The sequence below is a fragment of the Aphelocoma coerulescens genome (genome assembly GCF_041296385.1).
Source record: "Aphelocoma coerulescens isolate FSJ_1873_10779 chromosome Z unlocalized genomic scaffold, UR_Acoe_1.0 ChrZ, whole genome shotgun sequence".
In the NCBI taxonomy this organism is placed as follows: Eukaryota; Metazoa; Chordata; class Aves; order Passeriformes; family Corvidae; genus Aphelocoma; species Aphelocoma coerulescens.
In genome coordinates, this window is record NW_027184085.1 from 14,783,768 (window position 1) to 14,796,845 (window position 13,078).

Consider the following 13,078-nt stretch of genomic DNA (forward strand, 5'->3'; position numbering starts at 1 on the left):
GTCATGCTAATGAATGTAGTATTTCCTGTGGCATTGGTGATAGTATGAAAAATAAGAGGTCTGTGTTACCGTAAGTCTAGTGTTCCACAGTTGGTGGAACCAGTTCTGGAGAAAACCCATATTCTAGCAGCCAGGAATCAGAAATTAATTTCTATTTCTTTACACCTTTTCTATGGCCCTGCCACTCTTCTTTTAGGTAATCTTCTCAAATCAGTAGAAATCAGGCACCTAAGTCAAGAATGAATCTGCCCATCACAAGGATAAAGAGCCACAGACATTAAAAATTCTGAAGCACTCAGCTATGAAAGTAGTGTGAATTCTTTTGATGTCAGAGGTGAAGGTATGTCAGGTTTACATCTGTGGCATCTGGTTTAATCTCCCCTTATCTGTATCTTTTGTATCATCCATTTTGGGAAAACTGTGGACGTAAAAAGGAAGAGCAACGTTAACAAGACAACTGAACTGCTGTTTGTGTCCCTCTGGTTTTAGTGCTATTGACATACTGCTATAAGTATCAGCTTTATCACTTACTCTTTGTTTAATATTGGGTGAATATTAAAGGAGCAGGGAATAACAGCTATTATAGGAGCGGAACTAGTTTGCAGAATATCTATTTCAGATTAAAATCTCCAGCCTCTGCTCAGCCCTCAAATTCACTGATCATGTGTGTATTACATCTTACACTGTTTTAGCTCTTTCAAGTTTTGTGCTAAGTTCTTGGAATTCTTTTTGGCATACCTTGGATTGTTCCCCTGTTTTGTGACGTGCTAAATGAGATGTGCAAGATCTTCATTACATTTCCTTTGAAAGAGAGCAAACTTACCCTGCCAGATACCTTAGTTTTCATCAAAATACATTAAAGTTGCCAAGGTACAACATAATCCCAAAAATTTTTAGTCAATATAAGTTTCCTGTGCTCCGTATTTATGTAACTCTGGCACTACAAATTTAATCCATTTTTCCCTTGAAACATTTGTACTTTATATGCTAAGAAGTATGTAATAAATAATTACAGAAAGAAATATGCAGGGCAAGTCCTATTTTCTATTAGTACTCACAGACTGCAGAATGGAAGAGATTGTACGGGACCTTTGGAGGTCATTTTAGTAACATACAATCCAAAAAATACATACAGAAGCAGTTGAATCTTCTGTGGGGTTAAAACTTTTGCAGAATATAATAGCTTGTCCAGCCTGTCCTTGCATGATACTATTTTGTACTTTTCCATGTGTCATCAGCTGGTAAGGTGGGAAATATCTCACTAGCATATATAGTAACCTGTTTCACTTCATTTGCAAACACATATTGAAGCAGACTGACTCTTCAAACATGTTACACACAGGCGAGAAAATGGCTTGCTTAGGAGAAGGGGTTTTTTTATTCTTGTGTTTTCTTCTGCAGAATGTACCTTTCTGCAGAATGTATCTTTCTTTTTAAGCCATATGGTAGGTTAACTGGCTGCTGATTGCTTCCTTCACACCTTCATTACAAGCAACAGTTAAATGTTTTTTTTAATTTTCCATTTTCTGAGTCTCAGAACAAGGACTGGCTTGCGTCAGGGTCTCACTTTCACTTATAAGGATATTCTTGCATGTTTTTACTGCACCTTACATCTGGAACCTGAAATAACATTGTGATTCTGTTACTGCCTCCAGAAATAGGCCCAAAAATAGGCGTTACCTGTTTGAGAATTTGTGAAGCCTTCATGTTTAGTAAGTCTGTGGCTTTTCATGAGACCACAGCATTTAAGGACTAAAAGGAACATGTTGTTTTGAAAGGAAGATCCTGAAAACAATCAGCAGTCTCTCCTCATTTCTTTCTTGTTCCCAGTTTATGCATTTATTAGTGGCATTAGTTTACAAGAAAACCTCATTAAGGTTCTTTTCCTTACTAAGAAGAAAGCCTGTAGGGACAGGAAGCGTGCTTTTCAATAGAAAACATTTTGTTTCAATAATGAATGTTAGAGGCATCAGAACACACAACAACATGAGTGATATTTTAAAGGAAACAACAAAACCAGCTTGGGACAGAGGTTGAATAGAGGACATCCTCAGTCCAGACAACATATTTTTTCTGAATCAAATTTTTTCTGAATATTAAGGGAGAACTTTTATCAGTTCCTCTTTTTGTATCATTTGTTCTTTCCTTTGATTTTATCAAGTAACTGAATTGCATAAAGTCTAAGTATCATCATGGTCATTCTTCCAGGTATCATAGGGGACATGGATCTTCTAGAAGAATTTAAATGTCCTCAACAAAAGATGTTGTGTGTTGTGGGAGAAGTAGAACAGATGATTTGGTTCATAGTTGTAAATTTGACATGAAATATTTGAGGAAAGATCTTAAGCATCTGTTTGAATTTGACAATTTTCAGCATGGAAGCTACATATAGCAATGGATGTGAGTCTAAACTTGTTCTCTGTGTAGCTTTTAAGTAAAGATCAAAGAAAACCTGAGTATAGATGAACAAAAATCTCAGATGGGTTTCTTCTATAAAGAAATGCAAGAAGTGTCTCAAAACTATTTTTCTAAAACATTTTTCTCTTTGTCTTCAGTTTTTGTCAGGTATTTGTGTATTGGGGAACTTTAAAAGAAAGATTACTGGCTTTTTTTTCCATTAGGATCCTTCTTGTCATGACTGATGTATTTAGTTTCCTGTTTACTGTAGGAGTTCCACTTTCACAGCCATCTTTTTTTCTCCACCTCTTTATACTGTTGTTAGGACATAATGTTATGATGGAACTATGCCAAAAAAAAAAAAAAAAAAAAAAAAAAAAGGACAATAATATATTTAAATTGGTAAAACAATGGAGTTCAGAATTTCTGGGGTTTTATCTGAACTCCTCTGAGTTTGTTCATAATGAAATTCAGCAGAAAGCTGTGTGAGAGAGCTTTCTCATGCTGCTCTTATATTCCACCTAAGTTGTTGCTTCCATTGTGCCATTTTGTGGCCATGCTGGAAACCCAGGAACAGAAGCAGCTAACTTTCTCAATGCAGCAGGTGAAAACTGAGATCCTTAGATCCTACATTTCTTAAACAGAAACAGCTTATTCAAATGGATTTAGAACGGGAACTAAAACATCTTAATCGTTGTCCTGCCACTGAATGGCTGCAAAATTGTCAGGCAAGCTGCTGAGGCTTAATGTTCCTGTTTCTCTTCTTGACCAAACTGGGTAGTATTATCTCTATCTTTTAGAACTGAGCCTTACAATAATTTAAAGTTTACTTTATGTTTTGTCTGCAAATCAATTGAAGCTTAGCCATTATTTGATGCAAGCAGATTTTATTCCTAGGAAAATAGAAACTCTATGAGAACAGAGAAGTAGCCAGACAAAGTGATACTTATTCCTTAGGAGTCTCTAGGAGGTGAAGATTTAAAATATGGAGTATTAGCTTCCCCCAGTGATTCAGCATTGAGACTGAATTTCTAACGCTGTTCCTTAGGATAAAGACCACAACAAACCAGTCTCCTTTAAACTGTTTTTTGCATCTCATTTCCTACCAGCTGACGGATGCCATTTGCTCATCTTCACTAAATTCCTATAAGACAGCAAGAGTTTTGTCCAAATAAATTTCAGTGGGTGTAATACTCCTATTGCTAGAACCTAGAAATATTTCAGCTTTGTAACAGTTCTTCCATTAAATATGTTCCAGTTAACCTTGCTCCAAAGAACTTAGGTTTGCAGAGTTGTGGTTTCACAGTAAGTACTGTGAAGACATACACAATTCAATATTAATAGCATGACAAGTGACGTATTTCTATTCCCCAAATAATTTAGAAAGGGAATGGTAGTTTCATTTAGGTAGGTAAAATGATTTCATGAAAAAAAATTATTAGAATGGATTTTGATACCTTCAATCTGTGCTTCATTTTCTTCTTAGAAAGCAATACAAAATGTTTACTTCCTTTTGGACTGCTTAGAACAAAGGATTGAATCTTAAGATGCCTTCTGCATGCTTCTATACTCCCGTGTCTGTATCTGCTTATACCTCAGATTTTTGGTGTATTGACATGCAATTATTTGTCAGTGGGATGCTTTCAGTATCAGTTGGGGAAGCAGGAGAAGAGAGAACATGTATGTATTCAGAATGGAAATTGTATGGGGTTTTTTTTAATGCAAGACTGAACATCCAGAGGAATACTATATCCATGCAAATCAAAGGATTGCAAAGTTATATCCAGACATTAAAGCAACTCTGAAATATTGCATAAACTTCCCATGCTTAATTTTATTGCAGGTTTGCTCAGGGGCCCGAGTTTTCATAATACTGAAACAAATGCTCCGTATTGTAGTCAGTTCTATGCCATTGATTCCATTGTCTTTGGCATTATTAAAGAAATTTCTGAGAGGGTAACTTATGAAAAGAAGTAAATTTTTTTTTGTCTAGATGGAAACTTGATTGACATTGCCTGTTGTTTTATATAAATTCGAGATTTTTGCAATGCAATAATAACTGCTTAGAATAAAGGAATTAAATCAAATTACTTATCTAGGTAATAAGTGATTGGAGTTGTCATTTTAATCTCATTAGTAAAAGTATAGAAACTGGAAAGGTGTTAGTATATATGAAATAGATATGTATGTTCTAGTTAAAGTTGCAATAATGCCCCAAGGATTTTGTGTGGAAAATGCAACAGTATGTACTAATCTTATCTTTTACTGGGAATTATTATTAGCAATATACACTGAATCACATAGAAGTATAGGCTAATTTTTTGTTTTTTACAAGAAACAGGTTTGTAAAAAATTAAATTATGATGTAAATTTATAACATGTAAATTTATGCATAAGTAATTTTATAGTAATATATTTTGTTTGTTTATTGTGCAATATTAGTGTTCCTTGTTTCCTCTGAAAGGTTTTTGCATTTGAATTTTCATGGCAGCGCATAGGTTGGCAGCTCTACAGGAATGCAGAGGATCCCCAGGATGGCAGGGCAGGAGCCTGGTAGCCAGGCCCCATCCAAGCAGCCAGCCAGGGAGCTGGATCGCCCCAGTCACGGACATCAGGCACTTTCCTCAATTCAGGGAAGAGCTGAGGCTTGGCCAGGACATAGTCCTGTGGGTAGGGATTGCAATCAGCAAGGTCCACAGTCAGGAAGAAGCATGGATCTGTGGCCCTGGGTTGTGTCAAATAGGATCCCAAGCTACAGTTGGGTGAAGGAGATCCTGGGTTAATGCTGGGTTGGGTTATAACGCCTGCTGCTGCCTCATGATCCTGTCATCCATAGGAAATCAGTCAGAAAAAAACCAAATTCCCACAATGCGGTCATATAATCATGTTTTAAAATGTAGTGACTTTGGGAGAATATTCATGCTGATGTGTTCATCCTTCTCACAACTCAAATGTGTTGTATATTTGGACAAAATATTCTGTCACTGTTACTTGCCAAAAGTTACTTAAAATGCTTCTCAACTGTTTCAGTTGGGAACGCTTTTTTCCTGTCATTAACAGTAATGTTAATGGTGTTATAACCCCTAAGAAATTGCATAAATAAGATGTCCTTGCTTTTTTCCTTTATCTTCTGGTTATGTGATTCTACCGTCAGCTTATTCAAACTGTGTAACTCCATATCCTGGTGAAACTGATATGCTTTTAGTAAAATTCTTAAATGTTTCTAGCTCAAAAATGTGGAAGAGAATTGAGGTGCTGGTTAGAAAATTCTCCAAGGACACAGTACATCTGTATCATGTGCCAGAAGTAAGTGTTCAATTTTTTCACAACAGCATCATCAGGACATAACATATAATGAATCTGTCTTGGCAAAGCAAAAAGAGTAAGTGTTGAGTACAAACAACATTTGACATAAAATCAAGCTAGAGGGCAGTGCTCTACAGGGAACACTGCCACTTGGATTTGTTCATATCAGTGTTGCATGCACCCCATCTGAAGAGACCGGCTATGGCCACCGTGCAGCCAAATCAGTGACCTCACTGAACAGGCTGTAAGGGTGCAACATATAAAAAATAAAACATAAAAGCAAGTGATAAGACCCAATGATGAGGATTCAGGTAATTCTCACTGATAAAATGTATTTTCTCTTAACATTACCATAGTTGTTGTGGATCAGGGAGGCTGTATCAGTCATAATTAATTCTACACAGGTGCAAGCATCCATGCTGAATAGAAGATCACAATCAACAAGGGTATTCTCTAAAATTTTCAGATTAATCTCTTTGAGATGCATTGGAGGCCACAGTGGTTATGTTAAAAGTCCTAAGATGTAGCATTGTTCATTGTCTTTGCCTCAGTCTTTAATAATAAACACAGATCCTGTCAGGGTACCCAGCCCCCTGAGCTGGAAGACATGGTTTGGGAGCAGAAAAAAGCCCACATAATCTAAGGAGAAATGCTCAGTGACCTGCTACATCACTTAGACACACATTGTCTATGGGGCCAGATGGGATTCACTCAAGGGTACTGAAGAAGCAGGTGGAAGTTACACTTTACATTATTTATCAGCAGTCCTGGCTAACTGGGGAGGTCCCAGGTTGGAAAATGTGAAAACCATCTACAAGAGGGCCTGGAAGGAGGATTCAGGGAACCACAGGCCTGTCAACTGGTCCTTGGTTCTGGGGAAGGCCGTGGAGAGTCTTGAGTGCCATCACACAGCACATGCAGGACAACTGGGGGATCAGGCCCAACCAGATGGGCTTATGAAAGGCAGGTCCTGCTTGACCAGCATGATCTCTCATGTGGCACGTGACCCACTTAGTGGCTGTCTGCCTGGACTTCAAGTAAAGCCTTTGACACAGTTTCCCACAGCATTCTCCTGGAGAAGGTAGCTTCCCATGGTGTGAACGGATACACTCTTCACTGGGTAAAGATCTGCCTGTCTGGCTGGGCCCAGGGAGTGGTGGTGAATGCAGTTACGTCCTGGTCACTAGTGGAGTTCCCCAGAGCTCGGCATTGAGGCCAGTCCTGTGTAGTATCTTTATTGATGAGCTGGATGAGAGTTTTGAGTGCAGCTTCAGTCAATTTGCAGGCAACACTGACGTAACGACTAAGGCACAGACTCAGACCAGCAGGGAATCTGAGATGTTTATTCAAAAAAACGAGCTGGTTTTATATACTTCTTCAAGACCCAGTATTTCCTAATATGGTATTTCTCACTAAGCAACTTATCACACATTGCCATGTCAGTAACACACTTTCTTAATGTCCTAATATGGGGTGATCACGTGCTGCCCACCCATCCGGCAGCTTCTGGCAGGCTCCTCTCTACAGGGCTCTGCCATGTGGCATCTCCTCCCCCAAGGTCGGGCGGAGACAAGTTTCCCTGTGCTGCCATGGCATTCTGCAGGCACATCCCACAGCCTGCAGCTCAATTCCACCCTCTCTCTCCCCACACAACACCAAATTGGGTGGGAGTGTTGATCTCCTGGAGGGCAGGAAGGCTCTGCAGAGGGGTCTGGACAGGCTGGATCGATGGGCTGAGGCCAGTGGTGTGAGGTTCAACAAGGCCAGGTGCCTTGTTGTTCACAACTATTACAGACAGCACTCCAAGCTGGGAGCAGAGTGGCTGGAAAGCTGTCCAGTGGAAAAGGACCTGGGGCTGCTGGTCAACAGCAGCTGAACATGAGCCAGTGTGTGCCCAGGTGGCCACAAATGCTGATGGAATTCTGGCTTGGATCAGCCATAGTGTGACAGCAGGACCAGTGCTTGTCCCTCTGTACTTGGCACTGTTGAGGCTGCAGCTTCAGTTCTCTGTTCATTTCTGGGTCCCTTCACTACAGGAAAGACATTGAGATGCTGGAGTGTGTCCAGAGAAGGGCAGTGGAGCTGGTGAAGGGTCTGAATCACAAGTCCTGTGAGGAGCTGCTGAGGGAGCAGAGGTTGTTTAGACTGGAGAAAAGGAGGCTCAGGGGAGACCTCACTGCTCTCTGCCTGAAAGGAGGTTGTAATGAGGTGGTAGTCAGATGCTTTTCCTAGCTAACAAGTACAGAAAGAGAGGCAGTGGCCTCAACTTTTTTTCAAGGAAAGTTTAGATGGGATTTTATGAAAAATTTCTCCACAGAAAGGGTTGTCAAGCACTGGAGCAGGCTCCCAGGGAGGTGGTGGAATCATCATCCCTGGAGATACGCAAGACATGTAGGTGTGCCACTTCGGACAAAGATTAGTGATGGGCTTGGCAGTGCTGGTCTCTTTTTCATTCTGCTGGAGTTCATCTGCCACTTGGGAAACTTTGCACAGAGTATATATTATTGCAGTGTTGGGGCTTTCATTAAATTAGATTCCTTAAAATAGATCAGTGAGATACTATGGAGTGCTTAGCATTGTGAAATCAGATTTCAATTCACTTTGCAAGTTTTCCTCATTCACGACATGAAGCTTGGTGTAGAAGGAAAAAGCAGGCTCAGGCAGCCAGAAGTACTCGGGGGTGGGAAGGCTTTGGCAGCTAGAGACATTCTGTGAGAAAATTTCTATGACTGCTACTTCACAGAATCACAGAATGACTTGGGTTGGAAGGGACCTCAAAAATCATCTAGTTCCAACCCTCCTGCCGTGGGCAGAGATGTCACCCACTACTATCTAGGGATCTTTCTTCTGGAAGGACAAATGTGTGAGAGCCAGTCCACAGAATATCATAAAATGCTGAGCAGCCAGGACTTTCGTGAGTGCTGAAGGCTTGAGCAGGATCTAGAAACCAGTTTTTTAGAGAGCTGCCAAGTTACTGGGTTTTTCCTGCCGTGAAGTCTTATGATCATTAGTAACCTATGAGGAACAGCACTTTGCACTCGTTTGCTGGTTGATCATCATACATCAAGTCTGACCAGCTAAAGGATTTGAGGTAGCCTTGAACTTCATGAGCACTGAGTCCTTCATAGTCTGTCAGTCTAAAATAGTCTGACACTCTATATAAATAGTCTTTGGGGAGCCCTTTACAAAGCAGTTTACCATATTGCAGATGACACACCCAATCTGATTCCCCCGTGACTGGTAGCTGGCATACTGTGGGTGCTCCGGGCAGCAAATCTCCTCAGTAACAAATCACTGATTCCAGTTCCCATATTGTTTTACTCATTCCCTCATCTTTTCCTTACCCCCTACTGGAATTGGCAGTTGGGAGATTTTTTTCTGTAAATCTGTTTTACAGAGAAACTGTATTTTACTGTCTTTGTTTCTAGCAAGAGTTCCTTCTGTTAGTACACTGAGGAACAACCTCTGGATTCAATTTCTGGCAGCTCATCTAGATTTATTTTGTAATTTTTCCAGGAAAAGTACTCTTCTGGATGACTGCACAGAATTTTCAATAATCTTCTAGATTCAGAAGCTGATAATGGAAAGACTCGCATACACCCCTCATTATACTCTGTCCTCAGGAATTTGATTTCTTAATTTACTTAATTCTGGCTGTATTCATATGTCTTTGTTAAGCTTCTTGATAATTTTATTGAAAATTTAATTTTTTGTCCTTTTTTTCCCAGAAGCGTAATGCTCCCTCAGTGGCTTCTAGAGAGGGATAGGAGACTCATAATAGCTCTTTTTTTTTTTTTTTCACAATGTTTAATATCAGGTCAATTTTCACTTATCTCTAAACGGATCTTCTTTTTATCATTAACTGAATGTTATTTTTATTAGTGATTCACTGCTAACAAAGATTCTCTGTATTTGTGGTTGCAGTGAATTCTAGACCCACTGTTAGCATTTTGCCAGACTGTTTGTTTTGTCTGCTTTAGTTTATTTAATGTATCACTTAGATGAAGCAAACAAACCTTTGCTCTGTTTTTCCAACTCATCAATGTTCAATTCATTTTAATATATATTAATAAATGATGAATGTACTTGCATTTTATCTTGTAATATAGGGAATTCTGATTATAAAAACCATAAAATGTCATTTTCATTCTAGTGTCTACATAGAAACAGAAATAATTTTTCCTACTTTTTCTCATGCTGTTAGCAAGCAGGTTTAGAACTAATCGAATTCTCTAGTTGCCATTGTTTCATAGATAGAAGAAAGCATGGAGGACTTAGTATTCAGACACAGCCATGCTGAGCATCAGTTAATTACTTAATTGACAATTACCGCCAGAAAGAAGGAAATGTTCTTTCTGACCAAAACAGGAGGAAAACATTATTTATAAGATGTTATCTATATAGAATTATTATATATAAGAACATTTTTATAGGATTTTCTGTATTTATAAGATGCAGAAATAAATTTTAGGAAGAAAGGAAAGACAGCGTGACAAGTATGATTATGTAGAGAAGAAAGCATAGAGCAATAACAGAGAGTATTTTACCATTAGTATGTATAAATAATGTAGTGGTTTGGAACTAACCTTTGGTTCATCATGATTGTGTTGACACATGGTACCTTTCTCCTACACAATCAGTGTGGATTCACTGTGAACCACCACTATCAGACCCCTTTTATAGGCTGCTGAAGAATGTTTGGCAGTACCTTGAGATGGCAGCGGTGTCTTATGCAGGGTCCTCCCTTGTGTATCAAACTTTGGAGGCATCTTTCTCTTCCTATGAAATGGCAATATGATGGGCATGCATTGGTATTATTTACATGTCTTTTGCATCAAAATAAATTGTATTCTGTTGATCATATTAGTGGTTACAGAACTGGTAGGACAAATCAGTTTGTTCCAGATAAAAGGAGTATTAGAGGTGCTGATCAAATATTTGTAGTCTAAAGGAGCTTATTCCAGGCTTATTTTACAGGCATTCATGGGAAAATTTCTGAGTCATCCCTTGGTTCAATATTTAACTAGAATTGAAGGATCTTCTACCAAGCTTATGGAATGAAACTCTCTGTCATGCACCTGTAGCTCTGTGCTCAAAGTCTTTAAACACAGCCAGAAGTCAAAAAGTGGAATTCCTGGGTGCAGTAAAGGCTGACAAATGAGCCAGTACAACTAAGGAAGCCACAGCATGTATCCATGAGCAGAGCTGTTACTTGCCTACCTTGCATGCTAAGGAATTTTCCCAGTGCTTGTATTTACAGAAACATTCCAGCATTGTAAATGTGCTGGTTTGTACTAGCACTGGCTGTGGAGCATGCACTGGTGTGCGCCTCTCGAGGACCACTCACAACTGGAGCTTCTTTTCACACTCCAGTGGCTGCAGAGTGAAGGCCTGTAAGTGCAGGATGGTATTTGCATGAGGAAGACCACTGGGTCTTTTCTCCATGGACCCAAAGATGCTCACTGAAAGACTGAAGGATTTGTGGTAATTTTGTGCACCATCATGAATCTTGGGTCTCTCTCTGCTGTGGCTTGCTGGGGAGCTAAGAACAGTCAAGGATTCAATTTTTGCTCTAATCCAGCTTTTAATATTGAACTGTCTTTTCTGATGTATCCCATAAAAGGGCAGTGATTGGAGTTCTTATTGTTCAGTCTCACTGACTTTTATAAGCTTGTGGATAGATTGTGCACAAATACAAAACCTCAGTTCTCTAGAATTTCAGTCCCTAGGTGAATGAACCTTATATGAGTGCCTTTTATTCCCTGATATTGTACAGGGTTTCATAAATAGCACTTCTCTTCTTTCATTGATTGTTAGTGCTTTAAATTGAAAAAAGCAAGTATAAATCTTCCTCAAGAATTTTTGTGAAATTAAAATCTACTTCTTACAATAATATTCCTTTCACTGGATGATAATCTACATTGCAAAAAAAAAAAACCAAACCAAACCAAAAAAACCCGCAAACCAACAAACAAAAACCCCAAATAAACGAAAAACAAACAAAACAAATAAAAAGCCAAACCAAACCAAAAAGGCCAAAAAAAAAAAAAAAAAAGAAAAACAAAAAGAAAAACAAAGAAACAAAAAAAACCCCCAAAACCCAACAAACAAACAGAAAAAAACCCCAAACTCACAAAACAGCCCCCCCACCCTCACCCAAAAAAAACCCCAAAACAACTCAAACCCAAAAAGAAGTACCCAGTCAATGTGTGTTACCTGTTCATACACTTATAACTGAGTTTTATTATCTGACTCTGCATCCCGTCAAGGTTTCAGCTAGGAACTAATTTGTCTTTGGCATTTCTTTCCATACTTAGAGAGGTGGGTCACTAGCAGGATAAGGAGGCAAGAACTGACTTAAGATTTTTAAAAGAAAATTTACAGGCCTTGTCAAGAAGCCTGTGCAATATCACAGTTTTCCAATTACTTCCCTTTTAGGAGCTCTAAACTTGTTTTGTCCTCCCCAAATTACTGCAAATCTTCAGTCCTCTTTGAATTTTGGAGCAGAATGATGTTGCTGTTTTCTCACTAGCTTCCTAAAGTAATAGCCTATAATGTGTAATAACTTATTTAATAGGGTTAAGTAAGATATTATTCTAACAGTTACAATAATATATTTTTATAAAAGTGATAGGATTGGAAAACCACATGATGAACAAATTTGAAAGAACCAAAGATTCAAGTTACTCCGTCAATGTTATCCTAGCCTTAGAATATATCTTGTGGCCTTTCTGATAAACATGTATTTAAATTTAACTTTGCTGCTTGGCACCAAGGAAAAGAATTAAAGCTTTTCTTTTGTCATCTTATTCATAAATATTAGCAAGCTAACACTGGAGGAACAAAAATCATGACTAGAATATCTTTATTTCCAAAGGTGGACTTTAAAAAACTATTTTTGGTTTTGTAGTAAATTCATCTTATATTTCTCTTCTACACTATTAAAGTTAAAGCTAAATCATTCGTAGAATGAAAATTAATTAAGATTGTCCATACAAAAAAAAGAACCAAAAAAAAAACCCCAAAAAAGCAAAAGAAACCTTTTTTCTTTTGGGTGAGTCATATAGCATGAGCCAATTAATGTAATATGGAGATATAGTTAAAGGAATACATTCCAACAGAATGAAAGCTGATAGATACACAGGTGATCCAACCAAGGTGACCTGAGGTGAGTAACTGAATTTCAGTACAATAGTTTCATAAATGATAAAACTGTCCTACAGATAAATCTGTTTAAGGTGCACATGTGCAATCTGGCATATCACCAGCACTGTGCAACTTCTACCAACACTCCACCGTAACTTTGATCTTTAGAGATTACAAGCAGTGTTATTAGTTCTCTGATATGTAGTGAGGGGTGTAACTTTGTGCAAAT